Here is a 19810-nt window from a genome sequence, read left to right as displayed (position 1 = left end):
CGTGTCTGTCGGAAAGGATCTATCGGCCCATCTATCTGATGGGGAATTGCATGGTGTGCACCAGGCATACGAGAATGAGTATCTTTCAGGTGGTTGTTCCTTGTCAAGTGATTGATTGTAAGTCTCTCCTTGACAAAAGGACTGGAGTAAAGCCAATGGAAATCTGGGAAAAGCAGATAAGAAAAGTAGTATAGGAAAGATGAGTAAGATTGTAAGAAGGAGTGTTTTTCTCTTTCTTGGGGTGGTGAAGCACTTTTGCTGAAAAGTTGTTAAAAGAGGTTGTGTGAGTAAAAGTGAAGGGGAAAGCTGAGATGACATTTTCGTTTGTTAGCAAAGGGAGTGGGGAGTGGCATGTGAAAGAGGAAGTGATGGCCTGGTGATGGTTTGTAATCGTTTTGGAGGAGCTCTGCCTAGTAGAAAGTAAAAGGAGAAGCTTTGATCGCCCAACGTGGGGCTCGAACCCACGACCCTGAGATTAAGAGTCTCATGCTCTACCGACTGAGCTAGCCGGGCTTGCTTGCTTGAGCTGAAATGTCAAAAATTGCAAAATGGCGCCAGCCTCACCTTTGCCATCCGCACAGAAGAAGGCAATCTTGTATGGCCTGATTTGGCTGGCCACGTTTTTCAGCACCGAGCAACAGGGCAAGGCATTGGTGGTTCAGTGGTAGAATTCTCGCCTGCCACGCGGGAGGCCTGGGTTCGATTCCCGGCCAATGCAAATGCTAGGATTTTGGCACACCTCCACACTTTGCACTTCTCAAGCTTAAGACATCTCTGCAGGCCAGAAGCCATTTAAGGACATTTGCAAGAGTCACCGTGGCACTTGGCCACAGTGCTGGCTGACAGTCGAGAAGAGGGACACTAGTACCCAGCAAACATGACTCTAAGACACACAAGTTAAAGCAGCCTTGGGACACTTGCGTGCCCAAAGGCCTTGCATGTCTTCTAGCAGTGCCAGTGACGTGCAGCATCTCTCCCTCTCCAGTACTCACCTATTAGGCTTCTTTTTAACTGTCTAGAAAAGCCTCGGAAATGCCAAGTCAGCAGCATCTGCTCATCTGGTGTTGTTTTACAACTTTTTGCCTTGTTGTCTTTGCACTCTACTCAGGGCCTTGCTCAAATTTGGAGCGTTCTCTCTAGGCCCTCATTCATTCTACTTTTGTCCTGAGTTTTCTCACAGTAGATGTTGAGATGTTGTGTCAGCTTACCTACAACTTGCTTTCCCAGCACCTAGCAATTAAGAAAACATACTAAAAGTACAGAAAAAAAAGTAGTAACAAACTTAAGTCAAATGAAAGCAACCACTTTTTTTTGCTTGCCGGGACTGAAAGGCTTTTTGGTTTGTAACTTTTGTTGGGAAGTACCTCATCTAAAAACAAGTTAAGGGAAAGAGCAACTTCCTTTTTTTCAATCCTCTCAGCTGAATCTCAGGCCGTGTGCAGAGTGCCCTCCTCATACTGCTATGTGAGCACCTTTGGAGTGCAAAGCCTAATACACACCATACCAATGCCTGTCAGATAGATGGGTCGAACAGATGATTTCCGGCAGGTCCGATCTGATTTCCGATCGTTTTTCTGATTGATTTGCATAGTAGTGATCGGAAATCCGAACGGAAATCCGATCGTGTCTGTCGGAAAGGATCTATCGTCCCATCTATCTGATGGGAAATTGCATGGTGTGCACCAGGCATACGAGAATGAGTATCTTTCAGGTGGTTGTTCCTTGTCAAGTGATTGATTGTAAGTCTCTCCTTGACAAAAGGACTGGAGTAAAGCCAATGGAAATCTGGGAAAAGCAGATAAGAAAAGTAGTATAGGAAAGATGAGTAAGATTGTAAGAAGGAGTGTTTTTCTCTTTCTTGGGGTGGTGAAGCACTTTTGCTGAAAAGTTGTTAAAAGAGGTTGTGTGAGTAAAAGTGAAGGGGAAAGCTGAGATGACATTTTCGTTTGTTAGCAAAGGGAGTGGGGAGTGGCATGTGAAAGAGGAAGTGATGGCCTGGTGATGGTTTGTAATCGTTTTGGAGGAGCTCTGCCTAGTAGAAAGTAAAAGGAGAAGCTTTGATCGCCCAACGTGGGGCTCGAACCCACGACCCTGAGATTAAGAGTCTCATGCTCTACCGACTGAGCTAGCCGGGCTTGCTTGCTTGAGCTGAAATGTCAAAAATTGCAAAATGGCGCCAGCCTCACCTTTGCCATCCGCACAGAAGAAGGCAATCTTGTATGGCCTGATTTGGCTGGCCACGTTTTTCAGCACCGAGCAACAGGGCAAGGCATTGGTGGTTCAGTGGTAGAATTCTCGCCTGCCACGCGGGAGGCCTGGGTTCGATTCCCGGCCAATGCAAATGCTAGGATTTTGGCACACCTCCACACTTTGCACTTCTCAAGCTTAAGACATCTCTGCAGGCCAGAAGCCATTTAAGGACATTTGCAAGAGTCACCGTGGCACTTGGCCACAGTGCTGGCTGACAGTCGAGAAGAGGGACACTAGTACCCAGCAAACATGACTCTAAGACACACAAGTTAAAGCAGCCTTGGGACACTTGCGTGCCCAAAGGCCTTGCATGTCTTCTAGCAGTGCCAGTGACGTGCAGCATCTCTCCCTCTCCAGTACTCACCTATTAGGCTTCTTTTTAACTGTCTAGAAAAGCCTCGGAAATGCCAAGTCAGCAGCATCTGCTCATCTGGTGTTGTTTTACAACTTTTTGCCTTGTTGTCTTTGCACTCTACTCAGGGCCTTGCTCAAATTTGGAGCGTTCTCTCTAGGCCCTCATTCATTCTACTTTTGTCCTGAGTTTTCTCACAGTAGATGTTGAGTTGTTGTGTCAGCTTACCTACAACTTGCTTTCCCAGCACCTAGCAATTAAGAAAACATACTAAAAGTACAGAAAAAAAAGTAGTAACAAACTTAAGTCAAATGAAAGCAACCACTTTTTTTTGCTTGCCGGGACTGAAAGGCTTTTTGGTTTGTAACTTTTGTTGGGAAGTACCTCATCTAAAAACAAGTTAAGGGAAAGAGCAACTTCCTTTTTTTCAATCCTCTCAGCTAAATCTCAGGCCGTGTGCAGAGTGCCCTCCTCATACTGCTATGTGAGCACCTTTGGAGTGCAAAGCCTAATACACACCATACCAATGCCTGTCAGATAGATGGGTCGAACAGATGATTTCCGGCAGGTCCGATCTGATTTCCGATCGTTTTTCTGATTGATTTGCATAGTAGTGATCGGAAATCCGAACGGAAATCCGATCGTGTCTGTCGGAAAGGATCTATCGTCCCATCTATCTGATGGGAAATTGCATGGTGTGCACCAGGCATACGAGAATGAGTATCTTTCAGGTGGTTGTTCCTTGTCAAGTGATTGATTGTAAGTCTCTCCTTGACAAAAGGACTGGAGTAAAGCCAATGGAAATCTGGGAAAAGCAGATAAGAAAAGTAGTATAGGAAAGATGAGTAAGATTGTAAGAAGGAGTGTTTTTCTCTTTCTTGGGGTGGTGAAGCACTTTTGCTGAAAAGTTGTTAAAAGAGGTTGTGTGAGTAAAAGTGAAGGGGAAAGCTGAGATGACATTTTCGTTTGTTAGCAAAGGGAGTGGGGAGTGGCATGTGAAAGAGGAAGTGATGGCCTGGTGATGGTTTGTAATCGTTTTGGAGGAGCTCTGCCTAGTAGAAAGTAAAAGGAGAAGCTTTGATCGCCCAACATGGGGCTCGAACCCACGACCCTGAGATTAAGAGTCTCATGCTCTACCGACTGAGCTAGCCGGGATTGCTTGCTTGAGCTGAAATGTCAAAAATTGCAAAATGGCGCCAGCCTCACCTTTGCCATCCGCACAGAAGAAGGCAATCTTGTATGGCCTGATTTGGCTGGCCACGTTTTTCAGCACCGAGCAACAGGGCAAGGCATTGGTGGTTCAGTGGTAGAATTCTCGCCTGCCACGTGGGAGGCCCGGGTTCGATTCCCGGCCAATGCAAATGCTAGGATTTTGGCACACCTCCACACTTTGCACTTCTCAAGCTTAAGACATCTCTGCAGGCCAGAAGCCATTTAAGGACATTTGCAAGAGTCACCGTGGCACTTGGCCACAGTGCTGGCTGACAGTCGAGAAGAGGGACACTAGTACCCAGCAAACATGACTCTAAGACACACAAGTTAAAGCAGCCTTGGGACACTTGCGTGCCCAAAGGCCTTGCACGTCTTCTAGCAGTGCCAGTGACGTGCAGCATCTCTCCCTCTCCAGTACTCACCTATTAGGCTTATTTTTAACTGTCTAGAAAAGCCTCGGAAATGCCAAGTCAGCAGCATCTGCTCATCTGGTGTTGTTTTACAACTTTTTGCCTTGTTGTCTTTGCACTCTACTCAGGGCCTTGCTCAAATTTGGAGCGTTCTCTCTAGGCCCTCATTCATTCTACTTTTGTCCTGAGTTTTCTCACAGTAGATGTTGAGATGTTGTGTCAGCTTACCTACAACTTGCTTTCCCAGCACCTAGCAATTAAGAAAACATACTAAAAGTACAGAAAAAAAAGTAGTAACAAACTTAAGTCAAATGAAAGCAACCACTTTTTTTGCTTGCCGGGACTGAAAGGCTTTTTGGTTTGTAACTTTTGTTGGGAAGTACCTCATCTAAAAACAAGTTAAGGGAAAGAGCAACTTCCTTTTTTTCAATCCTCTCAGCTAAATCTCAGGCCGTGTGCAGAGTGCCCTCCTCATACTGCTATGTGAGCACCTTTGGAGTGCAAAGCCTAATACACACCATACCAATGCCTGTCAGATAGATGGGTCGAACAGATGATTTCCGGCAGGTCCGATCTGATTTCCGATCGTTTTTCTGATTGATTTGCATAGTAGTGATCGGAAATCCGAACGGAAATCCGATCGTGTCTGTCGGAAAGGATCTATCGGCCCATCTATCTGATGGGGAATTGCATGGTGTGCACCAGGCATACGAGAATGAGTATCTTTCAGGTGGTTGTTCCTTGTCAAGTGATTGATTGTAAGTCTCTCCTTGACAAAAGGACTGGAGTAAAGCCAATGGAAATCTGGGAAAAGCAGATAAGAAAAGTAGTATAGGAAAGATGAGTAAGATTGTAAGAAGGAGTGTTTTTCTCTTTCTTGGGGTGGTGAAGCACTTTTGCTGAAAAGTTGTTAAAAGAGGTTGTGTGAGTAAAAGTGAAGGGGAAAGCTGAGATGACATTTTCGTTTGTTAGCAAAGGGAGTGGGGAGTGGCATGTGAAAGAGGAAGTGATGGCCTGGTGATGGTTTGTAATCGTTTTGGAGGAGCTCTGCCTAGTAGAAAGTAAAAGGAGAAGCTTTGATCGCCCAACGTGGGGCTCGAACCCACGACCCTGAGATTAAGAGTCTCATGCTCTACCGACTGAGCTATCCGGGCTTGCTTGCTTGAGCTGAAATGTCAAAAATTGCAAAATGGCGCCAGCCTCACCTTTGCCATCCGCACAGAAGAAGGCAATCTTGTATGGCCTGATTTGGATGGCCACGTTTTTCAGCGCCGAGCAACAGGGCAAGGCATTGGTGGTTCAGTGGTAGAATTCTCGCCTGCCACGCGGGAGGCCCGGGTTCGATTCCCGGCCAATGCAAATGCTAGGATTTTGGCACACCTCCACACTTTGCACTTCTCAAGCTTAAGACATCTCTGCAGGCCAGAAGCCATTTAAGGACATTTGCAAGAGTCACCGTGGCACTTGGCCACAGTGCTGGCTGACAGTCGAGAAGAGGGACACTAGTACCCAGCAAACATGAATTTAAGACACACAAGTTAAAGCAGCCTTGGGACACTTGCGTTCCCAAAGGCCTTGCATGTCTTCTAGCAGTGCCAGTGACGTGCAGCATCTCTCCCTCTCCAGTACTCACCTATTAGGCTTCTTTTTAACTGTCTAGAAAAGCCTCGGAAATGCCAAGTCAGCAGCATCTGCTCATCTGGTGTTGTTTTACAACTTTTTGCCTTGTTGTCTTTGCACTCTACTCAGGGCCTTGCTCAAATTTGGAGCGTTCTCTCTAGGCCCTCATTCATTCTACTTTTGTCCTGAGTTTTCTCACAGTAGATGTTGAGATGTTGTGTCAGCTTACCTACAACTTGCTTTCCCAGCACCTAGCAATTAAGAAAACATACTAAAAGTACAGAAAAAAAAGTAGTAACAAACTTAAGTCAAATGAAAGCAACCACTTTTTTTGCTTGCCGGGACTGAAAGGCTTTTTGGTTTGTAACTTTTGTTGGGAAGTACCTCATCTAAAAACAAGTTAAGGGAAAGAGCAACTTCCTTTTTTTCAATCCTCTCAGCTAAATCTCAGGCCGTGTGCAGAGTGCCCTCCTCATACTGCTATGTGAGCACCTTTGGAGTGCAAAGCCTAATACACACCATACCAATGCCTGTCAGATAGATGGGTCGAACAGATGATTTCCGGCAGGTCCGATCTGATTTCCGATCGTTTTTCTGATTGATTTGCATAGTAGTGATCGGAAATCCGAACGGAAATCCGATCGTGTCTGTCGGAAAGGATCTATCGTCCCATCTATCTGATGGGGAATTGCATGGTGTGCACCAGGCATACGAGAATGAGTATCTTTCAGGTGGTTGTTCCTTGTCAAGTGATTGATTGTAAGTCTCTCCTTGACAAAAGGACTGGAGTAAAGCCAACGGAAATCTGGGAAAAGCAGATAAGAAAAGTAGTATAGGAAAGATGAGTAAGATTGTAAGAAGGAGTGTTTTTCTCTTTCTTGGGGTGGTGAAGCACTTTTGCTGAAAAGTTGTTAAAAGAGGTTGTGTGAGTAAAAGTGAAGGGGAAAGCTGAGATGACATTTTCGTTTGTTAGCAAAGGGAGTGGGGAGTGGCATGTGAAAGAGGAAGTGATGGCCTGGTGATGGTTTGTAATCGTTTTGGAGGAGCTCTGCCTAGTAGAAAGTAAAAGGAGAAGCTTTGATCGCCCAACGTGGGGCTCGAACCCACGACCCTGAGATTAAGAGTCTCATGCTCTACCGACTGAGCTAGCCGGGCTTGCTTGCTTGAGCTGAAATGTCAAAAATTGCAAAATGGCGCCAGCCTCACCTTTGCCATCCGCACAGAAGAAGGCAATCTTGTATGGCCTGATTTGGCTGGCCACGTTTTTCAGCACCGAGCAACACGGCAAGGCATTGGTGGTTCAGTGGTAGAATTCTCGCCTGCCACGCGGGAGGCCTGGGTTCGATTCCCGGCCAATGCAAATGCTAGGATTTTGGCACACCTCCACACTTTGCACTTCTCAAGCTTAAGACATCTCTGCAGGCCAGAAGCCATTTAAGGACATTTGCAAGAGTCACCGTGGCACTTGGCCACAGTGCTGGCTGACAGTCGAGAAGAGGGACACTAGTACCCAGCAAACATGACTCTAAGACACACAAGTTAAAGCAGCCTTGGGACACTTGCGTGCCCAAAGGCCTTGCATGTCTTCTAGCAGTGCCAGTGACGTGCAGCATCTCTCCCTCTCCAGTACTCACCTATTAGGCTTCTTTTTAACTGTCTAGAAAAGCCTCGGAAATGCCAAGTCAGCAGCATCTGCTCATCTGGTGTTGTTTTACAACTTTTTGCCTTGTTGTCTTTGCACTCTACTCAGGGCCTTGCTCAAATTTGGAGCGTTCTCTCTAGGCCCTCATTCATTCTACTTTTGTCCTGAGTTTTCTCACAGTAGATGTTGAGTTGTTGTGTCAGCTTACCTACAACTTGCTTTCCCAGCACCTAGCAATTAAGAAAACATACTAAAAGTACAGAAAAAAAAGTAGTAACAAACTTAAGTCAAATGAAAGCAACCACTTTTTTTTGCTTGCCGGGACTGAAAGGCTTTTTGGTTTGTAACTTTTGTTGGGAAGTACCTCATCTAAAAACAAGTTAAGGGAAAGAGCAACTTCCTTTTTTTCAATCCTCTCAGCTAAATCTCAGGCCGTGTGCAGAGTGCCCTCCTCATACTGCTATGTGAGCACCTTTGGAGTGCAAAGCCTAATACACACCATACCAATGCCTGTCAGATAGATGGGTCGAACAGATGATTTCCGGCAGGTCCGATCTGATTTCCGATCGTTTTTCTGATTGATTTGCATAGTAGTGATCGGAAATCCGAACGGAAATCCGATCGTGTCTGTCGGAAAGGATCTATCGTCCCATCTATCTGATGGGAAATTGCATGGTGTGCACCAGGCATACGAGAATGAGTATCTTTCAGGTGGTTGTTCCTTGTCAAGTGATTGATTGTAAGTCTCTCCTTGACAAAAGGACTGGAGTAAAGCCAATGGAAATCTGGGAAAAGCAGATAAGAAAAGTAGTATAGGAAAGATGAGTAAGATTGTAAGAAGGAGTGTTTTTCTCTTTCTTGGGGTGGTGAAGCACTTTTGCTGAAAAGTTGTTAAAAGAGGTTGTGTGAGTAAAAGTGAAGGGGAAAGCTGAGATGACATTTTCGTTTGTTAGCAAAGGGAGTGGGGAGTGGCATGTGAAAGAGGAAGTGATGGCCTGGTGATGGTTTGTAATCGTTTTGGAGGAGCTCTGCCTAGTAGAAAGTAAAAGGAGAAGCTTTGATCGCCCAACATGGGGCTCGAACCCACGACCCTGAGATTAAGAGTCTCATGCTCTACCGACTGAGCTAGCCGGGATTGCTTGCTTGAGCTGAAATGTCAAAAATTGCAAAATGGCGCCAGCCTCACCTTTGCCATCCGCACAGAAGAAGGCAATCTTGTATGGCCTGATTTGGCTGGCCACGTTTTTCAGCACCGAGCAACAGGGCAAGGCATTGGTGGTTCAGTGGTAGAATTCTCGCCTGCCATGTGGGAGGCCCGGGTTCGATTCCCGGCCAATGCAAATGCTAGGATTTTGGCACACCTCCACACTTTGCACTTCTCAAGCTTAAGACATCTCTGCAGGCCAGAAGCCATTTAAGGACATTTGCAAGAGTCACCGTGGCACTTGGCCACAGTGCTGGCTGACAGTCGAGAAGAGGGACACTAGTACCCAGCAAACATGACTCTAAGACACACAAGTTAAAGCAGCCTTGGGACACTTGCGTGCCCAAAGGCCTTGCACGTCTTCTAGCAGTGCCAGTGACGTGCAGCATCTCTCCCTCTCCAGTACTCACCTATTAGGCTTATTTTTAACTGTCCAGAAAAGCCTCGGAAATGCCAAGTCAGCAGCATCTGCTCATCTGGTGTTGTTTTACAACTTTTTGCCTTGTTGTCTTTGCACTCTACTCAGGGCCTTGCTCAAATTTGGAGCGTTCTCTCTAGGCCCTCATTCATTCTACTTTTGTCCTGAGTTTTCTCACAGTAGATGTTGAGATGTTGTGTCAGCTTACCTACAACTTGCTTTCCCAGCACCTAGCAATTAAGAAAACATACTAAAAGTACAGAAAAAAAAGTAGTAACAAACTTAAGTCAAATGAAAGCAACCACTTTTTTTGCTTGCCGGGACTGAAAGGCTTTTTGGTTTGTAACTTTTGTTGGGAAGTACCTCATCTAAAAACAAGTTAAGGGAAAGAGCAACTTCCTTTTTTTCAATCCTCTCAGCTAAATCTCAGGCCGTGTGCAGAGTGCCCTCCTCATACTGCTATGTGAGCACCTTTGGAGTGCAAAGCCTAATACACACCATACCAATGCCTGTCAGATAGATGGGTCGAACAGATGATTTCCGGCAGGTCCGATCTGATTTCCGATCGTTTTTCTGATTGATTTGCATAGTAGTGATCGGAAATCCGAACGGAAATCCGATCGTGTCTGTCGGAAAGGATCTATCGGCCCATCTATCTGATGGGGAATTGCATGGTGTGCACCAGGCATACGAGAATGAGTATCTTTCAGGTGGTTGTTCCTTGTCAAGTGATTGATTGTAAGTCTCTCCTTGACAAAAGGACTGGAGTAAAGCCAATGGAAATCTGGGAAAAGCAGATAAGAAAAGTAGTATAGGAAAGATGAGTAAGATTGTAAGAAGGAGTGTTTTTCTCTTTCTTGGGGTGGTGAAGCACTTTTGCTGAAAAGTTGTTAAAAGAGGTTGTGTGAGTAAAAGTGAAGGGGAAAGCTGAGATGACATTTTCGTTTGTTAGCAAAGGGAGTGGGGAGTGGCATGTGAAAGAGGAAGTGATGGCCTGGTGATGGTTTGTAATCGTTTTGGAGGAGCTCTGCCTAGTAGAAAGTAAAAGGAGAAGCTTTGATCGCCCAACGTGGGGCTCGAACCCACGACCCTGAGATTAAGAGTCTCATGCTCTACCGACTGAGCTATCCGGGCTTGCTTGCTTGAGCTGAAATGTCAAAAATTGCAAAATGGCGCCAGCCTCACCTTTGCCATCCGCACAGAAGAAGGCAATCTTGTATGGCCTGATTTGGCTGGCCACGTTTTTCAGCGCCGAGCAACAGGGCAAGGCATTGGTGGTTCAGTGGTAGAATTCTCGCCTGCCACGCGGGAGGCCCGGGTTCGATTCCCGGCCAATGCAAATGCTAGGATTTTGGCACACCTCCACACTTTGCACTTCTCAAGCTTAAGACATCTCTGCAGGCCAGAAGCCATTTAAGGACATTTGCAAGAGTCACCGTGGCACTTGGCCACAGTGCTGGCTGACAGTCGAGAAGAGGGACACTAGTACCCAGCAAACATGAATCTAAGACACACAAGTTAAAGCAGCCTTGGGACACTTGCGTTCCCAAAGGCCTTGCATGTCTTCTAGCAGTGCCAGTGACGTGCAGCATCTCTCCCTCTCCAGTACTCACCTATTAGGCTTCTTTTTAACTGTCTAGAAAAGCCTCGGAAATGCCAAGTCAGCAGCATCTGCTCATCTGGTGTTGTTTTACAACTTTTTGCCTTGTTGTCTTTGCACTCTACTCAGGGCCTTGCTCAAATTTGGAGCGTTCTCTCTAGGCCCTCATTCATTCTACTTTTGTCCTGAGTTTTCTCACAGTAGATGTTGAGATGTTGTGTCAGCTTACCTACAACTTGCTTTCCCAGCACCTAGCAATTAAGAAAACATACTAAAAGTACAGAAAAAAAAGTAGTAACAAACTTAAGTCAAATGAAAGCAACCACTTTTTTTGCTTGCCGGGACTGAAAGGCTTTTTGGTTTGTAACTTTTGTTGGGAAGTACCTCATCTAAAAACAAGTTAAGGGAAAGAGCAACTTCCTTTTTTTCAATCCTCTCAGCTAAATCTCAGGCCGTGTGCAGAGTGCCCTCCTCATACTGCTATGTGAGCACCTTTGGAGTGCAAAGCCTAATACACACCATACCAATGCCTGTCAGATAGATGGGTCGAACAGATGATTTCCGGCAGGTCCGATCTGATTTCCGATCGTTTTTCTGATTGATTTGCATAGTAGTGATCGGAAATCCGAACGGAAATCCGATCGTGTCTGTCGGAAAGGATCTATCGTCCCATCTATCTGATGGGGAATTGCATGGTGTGCACCAGGCATACGAGAATGAGTATCTTTCAGGTGGTTGTTCCTTGTCAAGTGATTGATTGTAAGTCTCTCCTTGACAAAAGGACTGGAGTAAAGCCAACGGAAATCTGGGAAAAGCAGATAAGAAAAGTAGTATAGGAAAGATGAGTAAGATTGTAAGAAGGAGTGTTTTTCTCTTTCTTGGGGTGGTGAAGCACTTTTGCTGAAAAGTTGTTAAAAGAGGTTGTGTGAGTAAAAGTGAAGGGGAAAGCTGAGATGACATTTTCGTTTGTTAGCAAAGGGAGTGGGGAGTGGCATGTGAAAGAGGAAGTGATGGCCTGGTGATGGTTTGTAATCGTTTTGGAGGAGCTCTGCCTAGTAGAAAGTAAAAGGAGAAGCTTTGATCGCCCAACGTGGGGCTCGAACCCACGACCCTGAGATTAAGAGTCTCATGCTCTACCGACTGAGCTAGCCGGGCTTGCTTGCTTAAGCTGAAATGTCAAAAATTGCAAAATGGCGCCAGCCTCACCTTTGCCATCCGCACAGAAGAAGGCAATCTTGTATGGCCTGATTTGGCTGGCCACGTTTTTCAGCACCGAGCAACAGGGCAAGGCATTGGTGGTTCAGTGGTAGAATTCTCGCCTGCCACGCGGGAGGCATGGGTTCGATTCCCAGCCAATGCAAATGCTAGGATTTTGGCACACCTCCACACTTTGCACTTCTCAAGCTTAAGACATCTCTGCAGGCCAGAAGCCATTTAAGGACATTTGCAAGAGTCACCGTGGCACTTGGCCACAGTGCTGGCTGACAGTCGAGAAGAGGGACACTAGTACCCAGCAAACATGACTCTAAGACACACAAGTTAAAGCAGCCTTGGGACACTTGCGTGCCCAAAGGCCTTGCATGTCTTCTAGCAGTGCCAGTGACGTGCAGCATCTCTCCCTCTCCAGTACTCACCTATTAGGCTTCTTTTTAACTGTCTAGAAAAGCCTCGGAAATGCCAAGTCAGCAGCATCTGCTCATCTGGTGTTGTTTTACAACTTTTTGCCTTGTTGTCTTTGCACTCTACTCAGGGCCTTGCTCAAATTTGGAGCGTTCTCTCTAGGCCCTCATTCATTCTACTTTTGTCCTGAGTTTTCTCACAGTAGATGTTGAGATGTTGTGTCAGCTTACCTACAACTTGCTTTCCCAGCACCTAGCAATTAAGAAAACATACTAAAAGTACAGAAAAAAAAGTAGTAACAAACTTAAGTCAAATGAAAGCAACCACTTTTTTTTGCTTGCCGGGACTGAAAGGCTTTTTGGTTTGTAACTTTTGTTGGGAAGTACCTCATCTAAAAACAAGTTAAGGGAAAGAGCAACTTCCTTTTTTTCAATCCTCTCAGCTAAATCTCAGGCCGTGTGCAGAGTGCCCTCCTCATACTGCTATGTGAGCACCTTTGGAGTGCAAAGCCTAATACACACCATACCAATGCCTGTCAGATAGATGGGTCGAACAGATGATTTCCGGCAGGTCCGATCTGATTTCCGATCGTTTTTCTGATTGATTTGCATAGTAGTGATCGGAAATCCGAACGGAAATCCGATCGTGTCTGTCGGAAAGGATCTATCGTCCCATCTATCTGATGGGAAATTGCATGGTGTGCACCAGGCATACGAGAATGAGTATCTTTCAGGTGGTTGTTCCTTGTCAAGTGATTGATTGTAAGTCTCTCCTTGACAAAAGGACTGGAGTAAAGCCAATGGAAATCTGGGAAAAGCAGATAAGAAAAGTAGTATAGGAAAGATGAGTAAGATTGTAAGAAGGAGTGTTTTTCTCTTTCTTGGGGTGGTGAAGCACTTTTGCTGAAAAGTTGTTAAAAGAGGTTGTGTGAGTAAAAGTGAAGGGGAAAGCTGAGATGACATTTTCGTTTGTTAGCAAAGGGAGTGGGGAGTGGCATGTGAAAGAGGAAGTGATGGCCTGGTAATGGTTTGTAATCGTTTTGGAGGAGCTCTGCCTAGTAGAAAGTAAAAGGAGAAGCTTTGATCGCCCAACGTGGGGCTCGAACCCACGACCCTGAGATTAAGAGTCTCATGCTCTACCGACTGAGCTAGCCGGGCTTGCTTGCTTGAGCTGAAATGTCAAAAATTGCAAAATGGCGCCAGCCTCACCTTTGCCATCCGCACAGAAGAAGGCAATCTTGTATGGCCTGATTTGGCTGGCCACGTTTTTCAGCACCGAGCAACAGGGCAAGGCATTGGTGGTTTAGTGGTAGAATTCTCGCCTGCCACTAGTGTTGGGCGAACAGTGTTCGCCACTGTTCGGGTTCTGCAGAACATCACCCTGTTCGGGTGATGTTCGAGTTCGGCCGAACACCTGACGGTGCTCGGCCAAACCGTTCGGCCATATGGCCGAACTAAGAGCGCATGGCCGAACGTTCCCCGAACGTTCGGCTAGCGCTGTGATTGGCCGAACGGGTCACGTGGTTCGGACCCGAACGCGCTCTGATTGGCCGAACGGTCACGTGGTTCGGGTAAATAAATACCCGAACCACGTCATATCTCCGCCATTTGTCTGTGGGTTTAGCTTTGGGTAGGCAGGCAGGGTAGTTCGCGCTCCAGCCACGCTAGCCAGGGTCCCCCCTGTCATTGTGTCACTGCTGGGAACAGTAGTACACCGCTTGCTCAGCCACACTATATAGCATTCTGTTTACTGCCACTCTGTGTACCTCGCTCAGCCACACTATATAGCATTCTGTTTACTGCCACTCTGTGTCTGCTGGGAATAGTAGTACACCGCTTGCTCAGCCACACTATATAGCATTCTGTTTACTGCCACTCTGTGTACCTCGCTCAGCCACACTATATAGCATTCTGTTTACTGCCACTCTGTGTCTGCTGGGAATAGTGGTACACCGCTCGCTCAGCCACACTATATAGCATTCTGTTCACTGTTCTGTGTCTGCTTGGAATAGTGGTACACCGCTCGCTCAGCCACACTATATAGCATTCTGTTTACTGTTCTGTGTCTGCTGGGAATAGTGGTACACCGCTCGCTCAGCCACACTATATAGCATTCTGTTTACTGTTCTGTGTCTGCTGGGAATAGTGGTACACCGCTCGCTCAGCCACACTATATAGCATTCTGTGCACTGTTCTGTGTCTGCTGGGAATAGTGGTACACCGCTCGCTCAGCCACACTATATAGCATTCTGTTCACTGTTCTGTGTCTGCTGGGAATAGTGGTACACCGCTCGCTCAGCCACACTATATAGCATTCTGTTTACTGTTCTGTGTCTGCTGGGAATAGTGGTACACCGCTCGCTCATCCACACTATATAGCATTCTGTTCACTGTTCTGTGTCTGCTGGGAATAGTGGTACACCGCCCGCTCAGCCACACTATATAGCATTCTGTTCACTGTTCTGTGTCTGCTGGGAATAGTGGTACACCGCTCGCTCAGCCACACTATATAGCATTCTGTTCACTGTTCTGTGTCTGCTGGGAACAGTAGTACACCGCTCGCTCAGCCAGAGTATATAGCATTGTGTTTACTGCCACTCTGTGTACACCGCTCAGCCAGACTATATACCATTGTTTACTGACACTCTGTGTACACCGCTCAGCCAGACTATATACCATTGTTTACTGACACTCTGTGTACACCGCTCAGCCAGACTATATACCATTGTTTACTGCCACTCTGATTCTGCTGGGAACAGTAGTACACCGCTCGCTCAGCCAGACTATATAGCATTGTGTTTACTGCCACTCTGTGTACACCGCTCAGCCAGACTATATACCATTGTTTACTGACACTCTGTGTACACCGCTCAGCCAGACTATATACCATTGTTTACTGAAACTCTGTGTACACCGCTCAGCCAGACTATATACCATTGTTTACTGCCACTCTGATTCTGCTGGGAACAGTAGTACACCGCTCGCTCAGCCAGACTATATACCATTGTTTACTGACACTATATAGCAGACTATATAGCATTGTGTGTACACCGCTCAGCCAGACTATATACCATTGTTTACTGACACTCTGTGTACACCGCTCAGCCAGACTATATACCATTGTTTACTGCCACTCTGATTCTGCTGGGAACAGTAGTACACCGCTCGCTCAGCCAGACTATATACCATTGTTTACTGACACTCTGTGTACACCGCTCAGCCAGACTATATACCATTGTTTACTGCCACTCTGATTCTGCTGGGAACAGTAGTACACCGCTCGCTCAGCCAGACTATATACCATTGTTTACTGACACTATATAGCAGACTATATAGCATTGTGTGTACACCGCTCAGCCAGACTATATACCATTGTTTACTGACACTCTGTGTACACCGCTCAGCCAGACTATATACCATTGTTTACTGCCACTCTGATTCTGCTGGGAACAGTAGTACACCGCTCGCTCAGCCAGACTATATACCATTGTTTACTGACACTCTGTGTACACCGCTCAGCCAGACTATATACCATTGTTTACTGACACTCTGTGTACACCGCTCAGCCAGACTATATACCATTGTTTACTGACACTCTGTGTACACCGCTCAGCCAGACTATATACCATTGTTTACTGCCACTCTGATTCTGCTGGGAACAGTAGTACACCGCTCGCTCAGCCAGACTATATACCATTGTTTACTGACACTCTGTGTACACCGCTCAGCCAGACTATATACCATTGTTTACTGCCACTCTGATTCTGCTGGGAACAGTAGTACACCGCTCGCTCAGCCAGACTATATACCATTGTTTACTGACACTATATAGCAGACTATATAGCATTGTGTGTACACCGCTCAGCCAGACTATATACCATTGTTTACTGACACTCTGTGTACACCGCTCAGCCAGACTATATACCATTGTTTACTGCCACTCTGATTCTGCTGGGAACAGTAGTACACCGCTCGCTCAGCCAGACTATATACCATTGTTTACTGACACTCTGTGTACACCGCTCAGCCAGACTATATACCATTGTTTACTGCCACTCTGATTCTGCTGGGAACAGTAGTACACCGCTCGCTCAGCCAGACTATATAGCATTGTGTTTACTGCCACTCTGTGTACACCGCTCAGCCACACTATATAGCATTGCGTACTCTGCCAGTCAGTGTGTATATTGCTGGGATCAGTAATACTCCACTCACCGTCAACCACTATATGAGCTCAACATGAGTTCCCCAGAGACCTCCGCTGTGAGCAGCACTCCCAACAACAGCAACAGCCAACGCCCCACGCAAGCTATAACATCCACCCCAGCAGCCAGTGGTCAGCAGCAGCCCTCCCCGGAGGAGAACGTTGTGTCCATCAGTCCGTCGCCAGAGCGATTAATGAGGGCTGCCATTGAGGAGATGATGGGGCCTGATGTGGAGGAGGAGGTCTGGCTCAGGCCAGCATCCCAAGTTAATGTTGAGGACGATGAGGGGTCTGTGTCTGGGGATGTTGGGGTGGCAGAGGTGGTGGGTGGGTCAGACTCAGGAGAAGAGTTGTATGATGAGGATGATGATCGGGACCATCTGTATGTGCCTCAGAGTCCGACCCCGGAAAACATGTTGTATCGTGTGTTTAGGTACTAAAATCTGCGTTCCCTCCCAGTAGTGTTGGGCGAACAGTGTTTGCCACTGTTCGGGTTCTGCAGAACATCACCCTGTTCGGGGTGACTATATAGCAGACTATATAGCATTGTGTTTAATGCCACTCTGTGTACACGGCTCAGCCACACTATATAGCATTGTGTTTACTTCCACTCTGTGTCTGCTGGGAACAGTAGTACACCGCTCACCCGCCACTGTATAGCATTGTGCTCTGTGTCACTGCTGACAATAGTGGTACACCGCTCACCCACCACTGTATAGCATTTCTGTACTGCCACTGTACTGCTGCCAGTCAGCGTGTACTTTAAGGATAAGTGAAATGAGGAAGAAATCCGGTGAAAGAGGGAGGGGCAAGGGAAGAGGTGTTTCCCCTGACGGTTCACGTACAGGCCACAGGGGAGCACCCAAGAAAACCCACTCAATACTGCCCATGTTGTCCAGGACAACAACCCTCACAGATCCAAAAGAACAGGACCAGATAATTACTTGGATGACCTCTCAAGCGTCCAGCAGTGGGTTAAGCAGCACCAGCACATCACGCACGAGGTCCGAGTCCTCAGCCAGTTAAAGTCTGGGCTTTCTTTGAAGACTGCACTGAGGATGTTACCATGGCGATTTGCAAGGTGTGCAAGACCCGCCTGAGCAGGGGGAAAAGTATTAACAACCTCTCCACCACCAGCATGAGCCGCCACATTCTATCCAAACATCCCACTCTGTGGGCAAACGCGGCAGGACAGGGTACCACCAGCAACACTGCCTCCCTTGGGTTCACCAGACTCACCACCAGACCCGCCTCAGCAGCAGCAGTAGCCCAGCCATTGCGTGGTTCACAACATTCACAAACATCAGACGATGCTGACACTGTCACTTTCCGGACTAGTGCTCTTGAGGTCTCCCAGTGTTCATCAAACACAACAACCAACAGCCCTTCGGTGTGCAGCGCTACGGTTGAGTTGTCTGTCTCTGAGATGTTTGAGCACAAGAGGAAATTGCCAGCAAATGACCCCCGGGCCGTGGCAGTAACAGCCAGCCAGCATAGCCAAGCTTCTGGCCTGCGAAATGCTGCCATATCGAGTGGTGGAGACAAACAGCTTCAAGGGCATGATGTCAGTGGCCATCCCACGTTACGTTGTTCCCAGCCACTACCACTTTGCGCGCTCTGCAGTGCCTGAGTTGCATGAGCACGTGGTCAGCTAAATAACCCGAAGCTTGAAGAATGCCGTTGCCTGCAAGGTTCACCTCACCACTGACACCTGGACGAGTGCGTTCGGCCAGGGTCGATACATCTCCCTTACCGCGCACTGGGTGAACCTTGTGGAGCCTGGCAGCGATTCCTCACCTGCTACGGCGCGGGTGTTGCCCACGCCGCAAACAGCTGGATAACAACAGCAGCACCTACCTCTCTGACTCCTTCTCCTCCAACGCATCTCAAAGCTGTACCTCATCCGGAAATGCTAACCCAGCACCAGCAGCAGTAGGATCGTGGAAGCAGTGCAGCACAGCTGTTGGCATGCGTCAGCAAGCGTTGCTGAAGCTGATCTGCCTTGGGGATAAGCAGCACACAGGGGAGGAAATTTGGAGGGGAATAAAGGAACAGACGGATTTGTGGCTGGCACCGCTGGACCTGAAACCGGGCATGAAGCTAGACACCTGGCACGAACTGGCAATGTACGCAATAGAGGTGCTGGCTTGCCCGGCAGCCAGCGTTATGTCGGAACGCTGTTTCAGTGCTGCCGGAGGCATCATCACAGATCGGCGTATCCGCCTCTCCACAGAAAATGCAGACCGTCTGACTCAAATTAAAATGAATCAATCCTGGATTGGAAACGACTACGCAACACTCCTGGACCCCAACCAAGTAACATGACCGATGAACATCTGGGATGGTTTAGCGTTTCCGGTCCCTGTTTATTGAACCTCTCATCTGTATTACATTTATGACTGCATGGCGGCAAAAAGCATTGCTGCTATATCCGCACGCTTTTTGTCCTCATGCAAGGCCTGGGTTGTTGTGTCTCACAAAGCGTGGCCTTCTCCTCCTGCGCCTCCTCCTGTTCCATCACGTGTGCTGCTGCTGCTGCTGCTGCTGCTGGGTTACCGTTGCCGGTCCCTGTTTATGGAACCTCTTATCTTTATTACATTTATGACTACATGGCGGTACAAAGCATGCTATCCGCACGCTTTTTGTCCTCATGCAAGGCCTGGGTTGTTGTGTCTCACAAAGCGTGGCCTTCTCCTCCTGCGCCTCCTCCTGTTCCATCACGTGTGCTGCTGCTGCTGCTGCTGCTGCTGCTGCTGGGTTACCGTTGCCGGTCCCTGTTTATGGAACCTCTTATCTTTATTACATTTATGACTACATGGCGGTACAAAGCATGCTATCCGCACGCTTTTTGTCCTCATGCAAGGCCTGGGTTGTTGTGTCTCACAAAGCGTGGCCTTCTCCTCCTGCGCCTCCTCCTGTTCCATCACGTGTGCTGCTGCTGCTGCTGCTGCTGGGTTAGCGTTGCCGCGTGGTCCCTGTTTATTGAACCTCTTATCTTTATTACATTTATGACTACATGGCGGTACAAAGCATGCTATCCGCACGCTTTTTGTCCTCATGCAAGGCCTGGGTTGTTGTGTCTCACAAAGCGTGGCCTTCTCCTCCTGCGCCTCCTCCTGTTCCATCACGTGTGCTGCTGCTGGGTTAGCGTTGCCGCGTGGTCCCTGTTTATTGAACCACTTATCTTTATTACATTTATGACTGCATGGTGGTACAAAGCATGCTATCCGCACGCTTCTTGTCCTCATGCAAGGCCTGGGTTGTTGTGTCTCAAAGCGT

At 47.4% G+C, this 19810-nt stretch overlaps 12 non-coding genes across 12 annotated transcripts; 7 read left to right on the top strand and 5 right to left on the bottom strand.

The window, feature by feature from the left end:
• Nucleotides 1-440: 440 nt before the first annotated feature.
• Nucleotides 441-513, bottom strand: TRNAK-CUU (transfer RNA lysine (anticodon CUU)). The gene has a single exon. It is a non-coding gene; the product is annotated as a tRNA-Lys (tRNA).
• A 134-nt stretch (nucleotides 514-647) lies between these two features.
• TRNAG-GCC (transfer RNA glycine (anticodon GCC)) lies at nucleotides 648-718 on the top strand. The gene has a single exon. It is a non-coding gene; the product is annotated as a tRNA-Gly (tRNA).
• Nucleotides 719-2062: 1344 nt separating this feature from the next.
• TRNAK-CUU (transfer RNA lysine (anticodon CUU)) lies at nucleotides 2063-2135 on the bottom strand. Its single transcript has one exon. It is a non-coding gene; the product is annotated as a tRNA-Lys (tRNA).
• A 134-nt stretch (nucleotides 2136-2269) lies between these two features.
• On the top strand, nucleotides 2270-2340 carry TRNAG-GCC (transfer RNA glycine (anticodon GCC)). Its single transcript has one exon. It is a non-coding gene; the product is annotated as a tRNA-Gly (tRNA).
• Nucleotides 2341-3891: 1551 nt separating this feature from the next.
• TRNAG-GCC (transfer RNA glycine (anticodon GCC)) lies at nucleotides 3892-3962 on the top strand. Its single transcript has one exon. It is a non-coding gene; the product is annotated as a tRNA-Gly (tRNA).
• Nucleotides 3963-5512: 1550 nt separating this feature from the next.
• On the top strand, nucleotides 5513-5583 carry TRNAG-GCC (transfer RNA glycine (anticodon GCC)). Its single transcript has one exon. It is a non-coding gene; the product is annotated as a tRNA-Gly (tRNA).
• A 1343-nt stretch (nucleotides 5584-6926) lies between these two features.
• TRNAK-CUU (transfer RNA lysine (anticodon CUU)) lies at nucleotides 6927-6999 on the bottom strand. Its single transcript has one exon. It is a non-coding gene; the product is annotated as a tRNA-Lys (tRNA).
• A 134-nt stretch (nucleotides 7000-7133) lies between these two features.
• TRNAG-GCC (transfer RNA glycine (anticodon GCC)) lies at nucleotides 7134-7204 on the top strand. Its single transcript has one exon. It is a non-coding gene; the product is annotated as a tRNA-Gly (tRNA).
• A 1551-nt stretch (nucleotides 7205-8755) lies between these two features.
• TRNAG-GCC (transfer RNA glycine (anticodon GCC)) lies at nucleotides 8756-8826 on the top strand. Its single transcript has one exon. It is a non-coding gene; the product is annotated as a tRNA-Gly (tRNA).
• Nucleotides 8827-10376: 1550 nt separating this feature from the next.
• On the top strand, nucleotides 10377-10447 carry TRNAG-GCC (transfer RNA glycine (anticodon GCC)). Its single transcript has one exon. It is a non-coding gene; the product is annotated as a tRNA-Gly (tRNA).
• Nucleotides 10448-11790: 1343 nt separating this feature from the next.
• TRNAK-CUU (transfer RNA lysine (anticodon CUU)) lies at nucleotides 11791-11863 on the bottom strand. Its single transcript has one exon. It is a non-coding gene; the product is annotated as a tRNA-Lys (tRNA).
• A 1549-nt stretch (nucleotides 11864-13412) lies between these two features.
• Nucleotides 13413-13485, bottom strand: TRNAK-CUU (transfer RNA lysine (anticodon CUU)). Its single transcript has one exon. It is a non-coding gene; the product is annotated as a tRNA-Lys (tRNA).
• Between the last annotated feature and the right edge of the window lie 6325 nt (nucleotides 13486-19810).

The sequence above is a fragment of the Hyperolius riggenbachi genome, chromosome 4 (genome assembly GCF_040937935.1).
Source record: "Hyperolius riggenbachi isolate aHypRig1 chromosome 4, aHypRig1.pri, whole genome shotgun sequence".
In the NCBI taxonomy this organism is placed as follows: Eukaryota; Metazoa; Chordata; class Amphibia; order Anura; family Hyperoliidae; genus Hyperolius; species Hyperolius riggenbachi.
Note: the sequence above shows the minus strand (reverse complement) of the source record. Positions and strands in the feature narration are given on the sequence as shown.